The following is a 13789-nucleotide window of genomic DNA, read 5'->3' as shown; positions in this document are numbered from 1 at the left end:
TACCAGAGGCGCAAAGCCTCCTAGCACAGGGTAGAGTCGGTGACATCCACCTCATCCCATTTGTTGCAGTACCACATGGCAGTGGTGGTGTCTGTGAACACCGGAAACAGCCGCTCCCGGATGGATGGATGGAAGGCTTTCAGCGCCAAGCGGATGGCCCTCAACTTCAGAGGAGTGATATGGAGCCAGGACGCCTCTGGAGACCAGAGGGCTTTGATCTCCACCTCCCCCAGGTGGCAGCCCCAGCCCAGAAGAGAGACATCCCTACTGTCAGCTCTAGGTGGGTAAGGGAGCAGGGTCTGTCGCTGACCCAATCGTGGTCCAGCAAACACTGCTGCAGATCCTTTGCACTCTACTCCGAAATCATAACGTGGTCCCCTTGATGCTAGTCCCAATGAGACTTCAGTTTTCACAGCAGAACCCGCATATAACATTTGTGGTGTACGACCAGCAGGATGCAGAGGACATCAACCCCTCTACCCTCAGACTTAATCTCACTGAAATCCAGGACTGAGGCTGAAAGATAGGGATTATAGCCTGAATTTCCTGGACTCACTTTCCCGGGGGGAATGGTCCGAAACTGAACTGTGTCCAGAATAGCTCCAGTGAAGGGAAGCATCTTAGTAGAAGTTGGCTGTGACTTAGGAACGTTGATAGTGAACCCCAAAGAAGACAGGTTTGTCAAAGTCTGAAGGTGGTTGACGACCGCCGAGGAGTGAGTCTGCTTTCAACAACAAGTCATCGAGGTACGTGAAGACGGGTACCCCGTACCTCAGAAGATGTGCTGTCACCACTGCCATCACTATCGTGAACACCCAAGAGGCACTACGTAGATCAAATGGGAGCCCAGCAAACTGAAAATGTTCCTCCCCACCACAAACGGCGGGTACCTTTAGTGGGCTGGCAGGAAGGGTATATGGAAATAAGAATCCTGCAGGTCCAGCACTACCTTTCAGGGTCTAGGGCACACAAGACTTGGGCCAATGTGATCCTTATGAATGTTTCCTTCTGGAGGAAGGCTTTGAGAGGGTGCACGCATATAATAAACATCAGGCATCAGCCTTTTTGGACACCAGGAAGTAGGGGAAATAGAAACTATGGCCTGCACTTCCTGCCGCAAAACGAAAAGATTTTGCCTCTGTCAAACGTTGGGAAGAAGGCGGAAGGTGCAACGGTGTAGACAGGAACAGGGGAGGGCATAGCCCTTCCAAACAATTTGCAGGACCCACCTGTCTGATCTTCCAAACCTGCACGAATCATTCGATTCTGCCTCTCACTGGATGGCTGTGCTCCACTAAGGGCACACTAAAGGGGTTTTTGTGGGTGTAAATGCAGGGAGGATAAAGGAATGTTGACCTTTGGCCACAGGCCGTGGGCACCATAGCCGTGCCCCTGCTGGGCACTGTGCAGGGGATGGATTATCTGGCATATGGGGTATCTCTATCAAAACACAAAAGGACCCGGTAGGTCTGATGCGGGTGGTTACACAGACAAGCCAAAGGAGCATGCGTTAGCCCTGCGCTTTTGAACCACTCGAGAGCGGAGCCTGCCTTGCCCAAACAGGTAAGTGCCCATCCCATGTCCATAAGTTTCGACTGGACATCACCTAAAAAAACTGAACCACAGCCAGGTTTTGCGGTGAATGACAATACTGGTGCAGATGGCCTGCCCAATCGAATTGGTGGTGTCCAAGCCACATGAATTCTGAACTGGGCACCATCTTGGTAATGCTAAAGCGGGAGAGCTTCGGGGACACTTAGGATGACTTGAGCCACTGAGTCCCAAAGGGCTTGGGAATAACACACCAGCTGGCATTCACGGATCTGAGTGTCTCGCTGGTAGACAAAAATACTCTTTTGCCAAAGGTTTCAACATGTTTAGACTTTCAGGGGGGAATAGTTGGAAACATGTTGGGATATGTTGGGATTGGTCTTATTTGCGGACACTTGCAACACCAAACTCTCAGGAGAGGGGTGCTGAGATCGTTAAGTGGGAGCGCCTGGGGCAGGGTAATGGCGTTGCACAATCTGACGGTTGACTGGTGGACCAGAGCACTGTTTGGCCCATGCCCCTAATAAGGGGTCTGCTATGGCTACATTAAATGGCAGGAGGGGTTCAGAGACTTTTGCCCCCGCTTGGGAACTTCCATCAATATGTTAGTCTTGACTTCCAAGGTGGGTAGCTGGAGGTCAAGAACATTAGCTGCCCTACACATTCCCTTTTGTAGAAAACAGATTCTTCTGTGGCTGGTCCACGGGGTACAGGAGACCCATTACAGGGGAGCTATCGAGACCACTAGCTTCCTGTAAATTAGCATACTATTTGGATTTGAGGAGGGGCTGAGCGAACACTTCACCTGCGTCTGGGTCCATACCAAACAAAATTATATATGGTATCCTGTCTTCCTCCTGAAGGTGGCATAGCAAGTGTAGGAAACTGTTCGATGCCGTTCCCGAAGGCAGTTGGTGAGCAATGTCGGACTGGTGCAGTCTCGGAGTCTGACAGGACTATTGGAAGCTCTTCATTTGACATCGATGGATTCAGTATCTGCATTGAGGCCTCTATGACCGACGTGGACCACAGCACCAGAGGTTAGTTATGGTCTCAGAGGCTTCTGCCTGCGCCAAGGGCACACCTTCTGGTAATACTCCAGGTGGAGGGTCTCTCAGCTCCTTGGTGCCGGAAGGCGCAGCAGAGGGAGTTGGTGAGAAGCCAAAGAGCCAGAGCATGGCTGCGAGGAGCTGTTAGATCTGTTGTGGATGGCAGATGGCCCCAGAAATTCGGACTGTGCCAGAACCAGTTGTCGGCTCCGAAGTCTGTCTACACCGGAAGTGTTATCTAGCTCTTTGGGGCCACCCACATGCCTGCTCAGTCAAATGCGAATGGCAAGAGGGGGTGGAGTCCCAATTAAAGTTCTTATGATTCTTGTTAGACATTCCGGATGATATGGATTACGACGAATACCTGCCTCGCGAGCGGTTTCAGCAACTTCTGCAATGGAACTGATTTTAGACATGATCGCAGCTTAGAGCGGTCTTGGCGATAAGTCATCTTATGCATGAAGATATAAAGTTTCACCTCACCATCCCGGTATGTATCACTTACAACGCAACTTTTACGTCGTAATGCTGTTACAACGCAGCTATTACAACGCAGGATCCATTACAACGCATGGCATTACAACGCATGGCATTACAACGCAGATACTATTACAACGCATACCATTACATCGTAAGTATTGGTAAGTATATAATTTATTTTAATTTTATTTAATATTATATAAATGATTTAATTAATATTAATTATAAATAAAAATAGGTTTCAGGGCAGGGTTTGGGTTTTGGGGTACAGGGGTGTTTTTAGGTTTCAGGGCAGGGTTTGGGTTTTGGGGTACAGGGGTGTTTTTAGGTTTCAGGGCAGGGTTTGGGTTTTGGGGTACAGGGGTGTTTTTAGGTTTCAGGGCAGGGTTTGGGTTTTGGGGTACAGGGGTGTTTTTAGGTTTCAGGGCAGGGTTTGGGTTTTGGGGTACAGGGGTGTTTTTAGGTTTCAGGGCAGGGTTTGGGTTTTGGGGTACAGGGGTGTTTTTAGGTTTCAGGGTAGGGTTTGGGTTTTGGGGTACAGGGGTGTTTTTAGGTTTCAGGGCAGGGTTTGGGTTTTGGGGTACAGGGGTGTTTTTAGGTTTCAGGGCAGGGTTTGGGTTTTGGGGTACAGGGGTGTTTTTAGGTTTCAGGGCAGGGTTTGGGTTTTGGGGTACAGGGGTGTTTTTAGGTTTCAGGGTAGGGTTTGGGTTTTGGGGTACAGGGGTGTTTTTAGGTTTCAGGGCAGGGTTTGGGTTTTGGGGTACAGGGGTGTTTTTAGGTTTCAGGGCAGGGTTTGGGTTTTGGGGTACAGGGGTGTTTTTAGGTTTTAGGACAAGGTTTGGGTTTTGGGGTACAGGGGTGTTTTTAGGTTTTAGGACAAGGTTTGGGTTTTGGGGTACAGGGGTGTTTTTAGGTTTTAGGGCAGGGTTTGGCTTTAGGGATAATTAAATTATATTTACCATTTTTAAATTAAATGAAATATATTTAATAAATTAAATTAATTATTTTACATTAATTACATTTTTTAATTAAATTAAATTAATTACAATTTTTATTATACTTACATTTATTAAATAGATATTATTTTATTAAATTAAATTAATGACAATTTTTAAATGTCTTTTAATTAAATTATTTAAAAAAATTTAATTACAATAAACTAAATAACATTTTTAAAAAAAAGTCAACTTACCTATATTTACGATGTAATGCCATGCGTTGTAATAGCACCTGCGATGTAATGCCATGCATTGTAATGACATCCGTTGTAATGGATCCCGCGTTGTAAAATCTGCGTTGTAACGGAACGCGTTGTAAAATAACGCGTTGTAACATCATAGATCCCACCATCCCAGATGGCCTTCGGATTCATCAGCGTACAGTCACTGTAGGGTTTGGAGTTGTGGCTTGACCCCAGACACCACATGCACAAGTGATGGGGATCTGTCTAAGACATTTGCTCAAAACCTGTCATTTTAGCGGAAGACATCACTTGCACTCTGAAGAATTAAGTAGAAAATATTGAGATAAAGAGTCTCGGAGAGATGAAAGGAATCTCCGTATCTGCATCAGCAGGTGCAGGAAGAAAGGAACTGATGTCAGCGAGCTGGAGTATGGCACCAATATAGGCTCCATATGTCATTTCCAGAGCACAAGAGCTGCTTGGTGCCACCTTCCGGCGCACATACGTACTGCTGAAAAGTTTCCTGATCCAGTCTGGTGAATATTCAAAAGGTGAGGTATCTGCAGCTAGAGGTTTCTGTCAGAATAATATTTTTCTACAGTATCAAGAAGCATGCAACCTTTGGTTAGGTAAATCATACCCACTATCATCAATAATGCATATTCTTGTGAATTGCTTATGTTAGAACAAAAATGAAACATTGAATACATTTATCAAAAAATTTAACCATGCATGATCACATGGAGGCATCTTTTTACTAGGACTGTATTACTAGAATGCAACTAGAAGAGCCTAACCAAAGAGATGAGCCTAACGAAACGTCTGAATGATTTGCTGAAGAACAAAGGCTGTTTGGAAGAAAACTTGAAAGTTGAGAAGCAAGGACAGAAAAAAAGCCTTCACTTACACATAGGTCTGTATGGTAGGAGGAACAGACAAATGGGCATGTCTGAAGCTCAGATGACAAAGTAGGGGAGTAGGCTTCTATGGAGTTACTCAGAACCCTGACTCCCTGCCATACCATTCCCACTGGGCAAGTCACAAGACTTTGAATTCAGTGCAATAAACCACAGTTAATCAGTGCAACCCTCTGAGGCCAGCCGATGCATAATCAGATTTGCATAACTTAAAGATTAATTGTGATGACATGTTTTGAATGGCCTGGAGTTTCTGAATCGTTGCTTTTGACAGGCCCGCTTGGTAGGTGTTGGAAGATTCCCTCTGCCAAGCCATGGTGCTCAAAGTGATGAGGTATTAGTGAAGGATTTTTTTTAGTAGTCTCAACTGATGAAAATATACTGTATCAATTGCTTTAATCTGATCCCTTAACTTCATAATTATAATTCTTAATCACAAGGAACGAAGAGTCCCTACTTGCTCTGGCTTCAGGGTGGGATTCCACAAATTGTCCTGGCCATGAATAGTAAGTGCGTCTTTCTGGCATTGAGCTTAAGCAGATTTGTAATCATCCAGCATTGTAACACAACAAATCAAGCATAGACGGATTGCTGAAGCACAGATGGAGATGCATCAAAGTGTAGGATGTTATGTGTCATCTGAATCCTCCCAAACTATCTAATAATAGCTGGAAAAGGTGTCATATTTCAATAGATACGAAAGACCCTGCAATCCTTACAAATCACTGTTACAGATTTTTTTTGGGAGAGGGAGTTAACGACTATGTTAGTGCTGATGTGAATAACGAGAACCAGAGCAGAGCTGAATCTGAATGCATTGTTCTACCCGATGGTGGATTAAGATGGTATGGTCCACAGTATCAAAGGCAGCAGGGAAAGCCAATAGAATAAGACCCCTGGGGTGTCCTCAATCTGCTCCCATCCTCAAATTGTCCACGGCTGATACAAGAGCAGTCTCATTACCCATTCCAGGTCGAAACATCCCTTGTGCTTGCATGACTCACGAAACTCAAATGGCAAGGAACCAGATACTACTTTGATACTTTTGAAATGGCCAGAGGTGGCAAAAATTCATCTGTCATTTGTGTTACGAGGCCATTTCTCCAAATCCAGGGCATTAAGGCTAAATAGAAAGAGGCATCTAATAGTGATGTAATTACAGGTCTACGGGGGATAATGTATGAAGCGCTGATGCAAGGCAAAGACCTAGAGACCACGATCTGAAAAACATCACCTGGGAACTGAGGAATGGTTTCAAATACAACTTTGCTTTTTGATTCAGCCAGTTCCTGATGAACTGCCTTATGATTATGTAATTCTGCCTTTATGCTATCCTATCCAACTGGTCCCAAAATCCTTGTGAAGATGGACTCGATCAGCCACGGTTATGGGGTTAACCATATCCCTGTCCAACCCGAAAAGTGCCCATGTGGAGTTCACACCCCGGCAAATCACATTCTCATAACAGATGTACTTTTCGGAAAAAGGTTACTTCCGTAAACACTTTGTCAACAGTATTGTTCTGAGTAAGCTGCAGCATGGTAAAGTAAAGACCATTTCCTCTTGCTGTTCATATCTCTCTGCCCATAAAGCTTGAGCAAACCAACGGTTATGCTCCCTGAAAAGCTGTCTGTTCTTTACGTCTGAATGCACGGAGACCTCAAATGCAGCTCGGAGATGGGGCTTGAAAACCTGCACCAGAAAATTTGGATCTCATATTTGGCAGGAAGCCTAATAAATTTGGTGAAACTCTTTGGTCCATCATCCACATCCATCTTCTTCCAATGGCATGAGAGGTCTAACGTTATATGAGTATTGCTAGTGTAAATTGTCCTGTCAAATTGGATCAGAAAGTGATCTTCCTAGACCATTGGAGAAACAGGTGGCTTTTATTGGGTGGGAAACACAAGGTACCCTTCACTGTGAATGGCTTCCAACTCCCCTTGTACAAAACCTAATGTAGTGCAGAATTCTGCACATCAGTAAATAAGGGGGATATTTTACCATGAGAATGGCCTCTGCTGTATATCACAACATATTGTTTCTGTCAGTATATTCAAATCGAGATCAGGAATTATCTAATATATTGTAGACAGAATTGCTTTCTTATGGTCACCTACTTTGGAACCAATTCTCAGGAGGATCGATCTATGAACCAGTCAGCACCTTGTTTAGCGAGGCGGATACATTGATATGATAAACCACCTCTACTACTTTAGATATCAAAGACTTTCTTTGGTCCGTTACTTCCATAATTTTTATACAGCGTTATAGAAGTTAATGGAGAGCAGAAATGGCAAAAAGTCAAGCAAATTGATCATGATAGGGGATATTCTATGTCAAATCATTTCTGTTCTTTAACGTGTTAAGTATTTAGGAGTCCATGTGTTCACTAAATCCTTTACTTTAGCCATAATATATTTTCCATGTAGTTCTGTTTTCTCATTCAGATTAACAAGGTCATCCTTGTAATACCAACAGTGCTGTGATGCAGAGTCAGCACTATCTAATGGCCAATTCCGGACTAAGATATTTGATTTCTTTCGGCTGCATAGTAGTTTGGAATTCTCCATCTTAATCCAGTTACAAAAATAATCAAGGCCATCATCTCTGCTTGGTCAACAATTAGAAAAGAGCACGAAAAATGAAATGTCCCAATAAGGTTCAAAAGCTCTGAAACAGGCAACCTTATTGGAATTGGTTCCAATATCAATACCTAACAAGAAACATATGACTTCTCTTAAGTAGACGGTCTCATGGAAAGATAAACCAAAGAGGAAACAATGGACAAAGTTGCTTTGTGCCTTTATCAAATTCGAAGCACTCAAGCAAAATCCCAATGATCCCCATAAACTGGCCCTAGGGTGCCAATATACAAGCCATAACATTTGTAATAAGTTGTGACTGAAACGGTGTCGGTTGAGAGTTGTACTCAGTTTCAAATTACCTTTGAATGCTTCTTCAGCAAAACCTACCACTGCTGCGTGTGATTCAGTCAAGGGCACTCTCAATCACGAGACATTCAAACCCATTTGTATTACTAGATAAAGTGTAAAACCAAATTGAGTTGGGTTGAACTTTTGGCTTTATTGAATGAGTCGTTGGATTTCTCAGACCAGTGCTCAAATTTAGTAGAGAGATTTGGTGGTAGCTCAGAGACTGTAACATCTTTGCGTGCTTTTGAAAAGACCACTCAGCCACAACAGTGTTATATACCGGCAGTGGTCTGAGACTGAGAAAAATAGCTTTTTATTAAAAATGAGTCCGTGAGTCATTCAGGGCTGTAGACGTTTTTCTTTTAGATTGGAGTATACTGCTTAAAGGATTTTGTCTTCCAGCAGCTGGCTAACATCTTAGCAGCCTTGTTTGTGGTACATAGGCCTGATGTGGCCCGTTTCCCTACTCATACATCAGCCCTCCTAGACAGTAATTAAGCTGTAGTCCGTTTCCAGTTGCTTAATGTTTCCACAATGGAGTATTTCTTAACCCTGGTTTATGTGCTATTGCAGCCCATATTACCAGTTATTGTTCTTTGGGTGACAGAAACAGTCATGGTATCCCACAGTGGAGGGGCTGAAGGGGAAAATTCACAGTATAGTACTTATGAATCATGTTTATTATTGTGCTGTTTTCATAGAACTTCATCATTGAGTCTTAAGATTTTGGGCTTCAGTTCAAGATCCTGAAGATCTAATTATATTTTGATACATGCGTGGCCTGAAATGCATATCAGTAGTGGGATTGACAGTAACGAGAAGGCCACTCCTGTAGACTAACAGGCAATCTATTCTGAATATCTCTGGTTTGGGAAGGAGAAGCAGATTTCCTGCAACATTGTTTTTTGCAATAGCCATACATCTCAGCTATGTGTCAGCTAAGTGTTTTCATAATTGTTAAGCCATTAGAGTCCTATATTTATGAGTAAATGCAAGGGTTGGGCTAACGTCCCCTCCTAAAATTAAATTGGTGCCAGCAGGAATAGTGGGGAATTTCTGTATTTTCCTAACTGTATTGTTATTGATAGAAGGGCTATATCATTGACAATGAAGATGCCTTTATCATTGCTCCTAAAGACAGCAATAATCCACCTTCCACCTGGATTAAATAAGAAATCTGGCATCTCAGAACAAACCATTTTCACCAGCAGGGTGAACACACCATTCTTTTACACTTCAATGCAGTTCTTATTAGGCCAACTTCCTTGACACTATATGCCATATTGACAATACTTTAAGACTCCTGCATTAAAACAATATCCCCACTTAATCTGGCTAAAATAATTCATAAATGTTTAACTATATGGTATAATCCCTCAACATTGAGGGATAGTATCTGTAGTTTATCAAGGGAGAAAATCAAAACACTAAAGATGGCCGCCGTTGTTGCTGTGTGCATGGTCGGGATGTTAGTGGTAGAGCAGAGCGCCAATTAGGAGCTGCTGCTGCTGCATTTCTGACTCGTCACCCACTGACTGGCAGATTCCGATTTCCAGATGGTATAGAGAGAGGCGGTTGATGGCTGTAGCACTTCCAAGACAAGTGTCCGGTTTACCTCCACGGGATCCAGCTGATGCACTAATGGTTCCACCTCCAAACGTCACCAACACCCTGATGTGAGTATACAAGGTGTTCGAGCCATTAGGCGAGGGAAAATAAGAAACTAAAATATTTTTTTTTAAAAAGGAAGGGAAAGGAAGGGGCCAGCAGGGAAGGGACACCTGTAACGACAAAAGACACCTTCAGTAAACACTAGGTTTAAACATAAAGCTACTCTCATAAATTCTCGCTAAACATGCACCATTGTATACCTGCTTCAAATAAAAGAAAAAGACCCTCGCTAATGAGCCACTCTATTCACTCCACTACTGCCTTTGGATTTCCACATGGCAGCACAGAGGGCATGATGTATTTGGGGTCCGTAAGATCAAAAGAAAGAAAGAATTTCCATAAGATCCAAACCAATATCCCAGACGATGAGCTGAGGATACGGAAGTGTGTAGGAGGCAAGAACCCCAACACTCCACCCCTCACTGCCCCTGTCGAAGGTTCAACTTGGTAAGAAGTAAAGCATTCCGCAAACAATGAAATTTAAACAGTAACGCGTAGTTGCGTCCACCACTGCGTTCTGTTCCCTGACATAACACTAATCCCAACTCAATACACGGTAATGCGTAGTTACTTCACCACAGCGCTCCGCTACACTGTTCAGGGTCTTTAGAAATAATAAAGTGCCAGGAAAACACGGTAACGCGTAGTTTCGACCACCACCGCGCTCCGCGACTATAACAACTGCCACCAAACTTCTTATGTTACAAACTGCAGTTCCAGAAATGAATACTCGTACCATAATAGAAGGAAGACAAAACCCGGAAACACGCCGCCGCCAGCCGCGGTAGAACGTGTACCCGGTCACAGTACAGAGGAGTCGGGAGCAAAGTCTTCCCGCTGCCGGGAATCAGCGCGCAACAAAGGAACTCCCCAAACGAGTGAATCCTACCTTGGATCCAAGTGTCCCCAGAAAGATCCGGGCCTAAGGAAACAGGAACTGACGTGCAGAGAGACTGCTCTCACGCTGAGGACGAAATCAGGAATAACACGCACCCGGAAGCGTGTCTCCTCCTCTGAAGTACTTCCTGAGGAGATTCGGGAAGGATCCTGGAAATGTAGTCTCACGGCTAGGCAGGCGCAGCACGGTGGAATCTGACAACAAGAGAATCTAGGCATCCTAGCATAGGGCTGGAGGCTCGTGCTCTTTGAATCTGGTTGATGGTCCTGGTCGCTCCCTGTGAGACTAGAATCCAGTTCCTGGAGTGACGTCTGAGGAAGTTTGCCAAGTCAATTCAGACGCTGGGCATTGGCCTATCCATGTGAAAGTACTTCTTTAGCATATGCTGAGTGGAAGAAAACGCATGTTCTCACAATTGTGCCTGCAGCAGTGACAGTAGGGCTAGAGGTAACTCCAGGATCTTCATAGATGATCACACTTTGTTGGACAGATGGAGACTGCTACACCTTAGGAAAGGAGTGTGCAGCACCTACATGCACATGATTCAAGGACTTCTTAGCTTCACATGGGATACTGGAAAGAAGGCCTCATCGCGCCCCGGTGTCTCTATGTCTATCCCTGGGCACAATATCCCTGCCAGTAAAACTTTGGAGGATGAACCCCTGAAAAGATAAACAGCCTGAAAAGTAATAAATATTACACGCTCTTCTAGTTGGCCAATGAGGGCTCAGTCGCATTGGCAAAGGGCCTTCGGTGTGCATCCAATGCTTCACTAAGAGGGTAACTTAGGCAGCATTTTAAGCCAGTTATGAAACAGAAAAAAAGAAGGCAAGGAACTTTCTGTGGCCAGATACGATCGTTATGGTATTTTCACATTTCCAGGCTGAGTTCGCTTTGACCTAGATACACTATGAGCACAGCAAAAAAGTTGGTACTAGCAATCAAGCTCTCCCGTACATAATCCAACTGTGTTATTCAGGCAATTAGAAGGAAGGGTTATACCTGGCTTGTGCATCCATCTGATATTACTTAGGAGTGTGCCTGTTATTTCAGGTAACTCTAGGACTCGACACACAGGCACCCCTGGACTCTAGAGCACAAGGTTCTTGGGTAATGTTTGGTGATCCAAGTTGTCTGCTGACATTAAGGAGGAAATGAAGGGTGAGGAAATTGGGGTCGCCGCTGGGAAATCACCTGTAAGCTATGGATTCCAGATTGTTTTCCATAAACCTAATAAATGTTGATTAGCCCAAGTTTGAAGCAATATCTGTGGGATACAGACTCCACGGGAGCCTAGCACCCCAAAATCAATAGGCTGTAGAATCATGCTCATTCTCAAGCTTGAGAAGAATGCCCTACATTGTCTTTACTGTCCAGTTCCATTGTTTAAAACAGATGTTCTAATCTAAGCAAAAATCCTGGCTCACAGGTTGACATGGGTAATATCCAGTTCTCGTACAATCTTTTCAGGTGGACATTGTGTTGAGGCAATCGCAGTGTGCAATGATATGGATCATAAAAATGCCCACTCGTTAGAATTAGGGAAGATGTTTGATTGTTTGGAGCAGTGGTTTTTATTTCGTACTATGGAGAGGGCTGACATAGGCAAGGCTTCCTCATGAAGATGAGGTACCAGGGCTGGGTGCAAGGTTCGATTGTGGAAGATTTTTTATCAAAACCATTCTCCATTAAGTAGGATATTAGGCAGGGGTGTATAGTTGCACCTTTGCTGTTGGCTTCAGAGCTCTAGCAACAGCGATATGTTAGAAATGGAGGGGAATACTAAAGGTGGTACGTCAACAGAAACTGTTTTTGTATTGCCCGGAATTCTCCTCCCACAGTCAAACCCTTCCTCCTCAATACCTGTTGTCCATCACTGATTTCTCAATCATCTCAGGGTATAGAATTAATTGGAGTAATAGTGAAGTCTTGCCCCTTACCACTGGTACCGGAAGGAATTGAGTGGGTCATATTCATTTCGGTGGGTCTCCAAGAATTTTAAGTAACTGAATGTGAGAAAAGTGCTTTCTTATATGGTGTGTTTGTGCGATCCCACCATGTACTGAAATCACAATTCCATATCGGGTCCACTCGGGTTCGTTTGTAAAACCCTTAACTCAGTCGTGAGTAGTTGTGGCTCAAAGCAGTCAGGCTTTATTAAAGGAAGAAGTGTAAAGCATTCACAAGTGCCCAAACAGCTGAATAAAAAGAAAACAACATAATAAAAGTCTGATACCAATTTATAAAAAATAGTTTTATTTTTAACTTTTAAATAGACACTTCAACAACAGAATTCCACCGCTCGGTTTTGGAGTTATGAATTTATAAAGAAACAATAAATATAGCTTTTCACTTAGCACAATAAGTGATTATAATCCACCACACCTCATGGTTTACAATTAGACACACAACGTGACTTGAAAACAGCTATAAGGGCACTCTTGTGGAAACCAACTCTGACGAGATCCTGTCACAGGAACCCATAAGGTCCAATAGAACACTTACCTTGGCAGAAAAGCAGTCTCCAGTAAAGTTCCAAACTCCATGGGCAAGACACCATAAGAATCAATTGAGTGGTTCTGATGCAAGGGATACAGGATGCTGAAGATGCTCAAGGATGTTGAACTTGTGTTGTGGGTCTTCCTGTAGCCATCCCTTGGTTCACACACACGGAGGGGCGACTTAAACCTTAGACGTGTATGTCCCATGAAGTCCAGCACAAAACCTGTTGTCTTTGTCTCTGGTGGTTTGAGCAACTAGTGGCTCCCTTTAACTTGCAGTAACTTAAATCCTTGGCGACCAAACTGCACTCTGATGGGTCTGTCTGGTCCAGCAAACTCTAGGTGGGGCAACTTTTGAGGATCAGTCTCCCAAGCTGCACCTTAGCTTTAAGGCTTCTTGGTGCTGGGTTTGTCAAAGGAGCAGGCCTCTGAGATGTTATGGCAATGTGGCCGTGACATGGAGTTAGCAACAGACTCATAGAGTCCCCTTCTCTGCCTGGGGCTTAGAGACAGTTTTTCCTCAAGCTGGACACCACTGGCACAGACCTATCTTTGCTTGCCCAAGGTGCAGTCCAGTCTTTGGTGCAGACTCTCTTTGTTGAG

Source organism: Lissotriton helveticus, chromosome 10 (assembly GCF_964261635.1).
Source record: "Lissotriton helveticus chromosome 10, aLisHel1.1, whole genome shotgun sequence".
In the NCBI taxonomy this organism is placed as follows: Eukaryota; Metazoa; Chordata; class Amphibia; order Caudata; family Salamandridae; genus Lissotriton; species Lissotriton helveticus.
The sequence above is the reverse complement of the archived record's forward strand: the minus strand, read 5'-3'. Positions refer to the sequence as shown.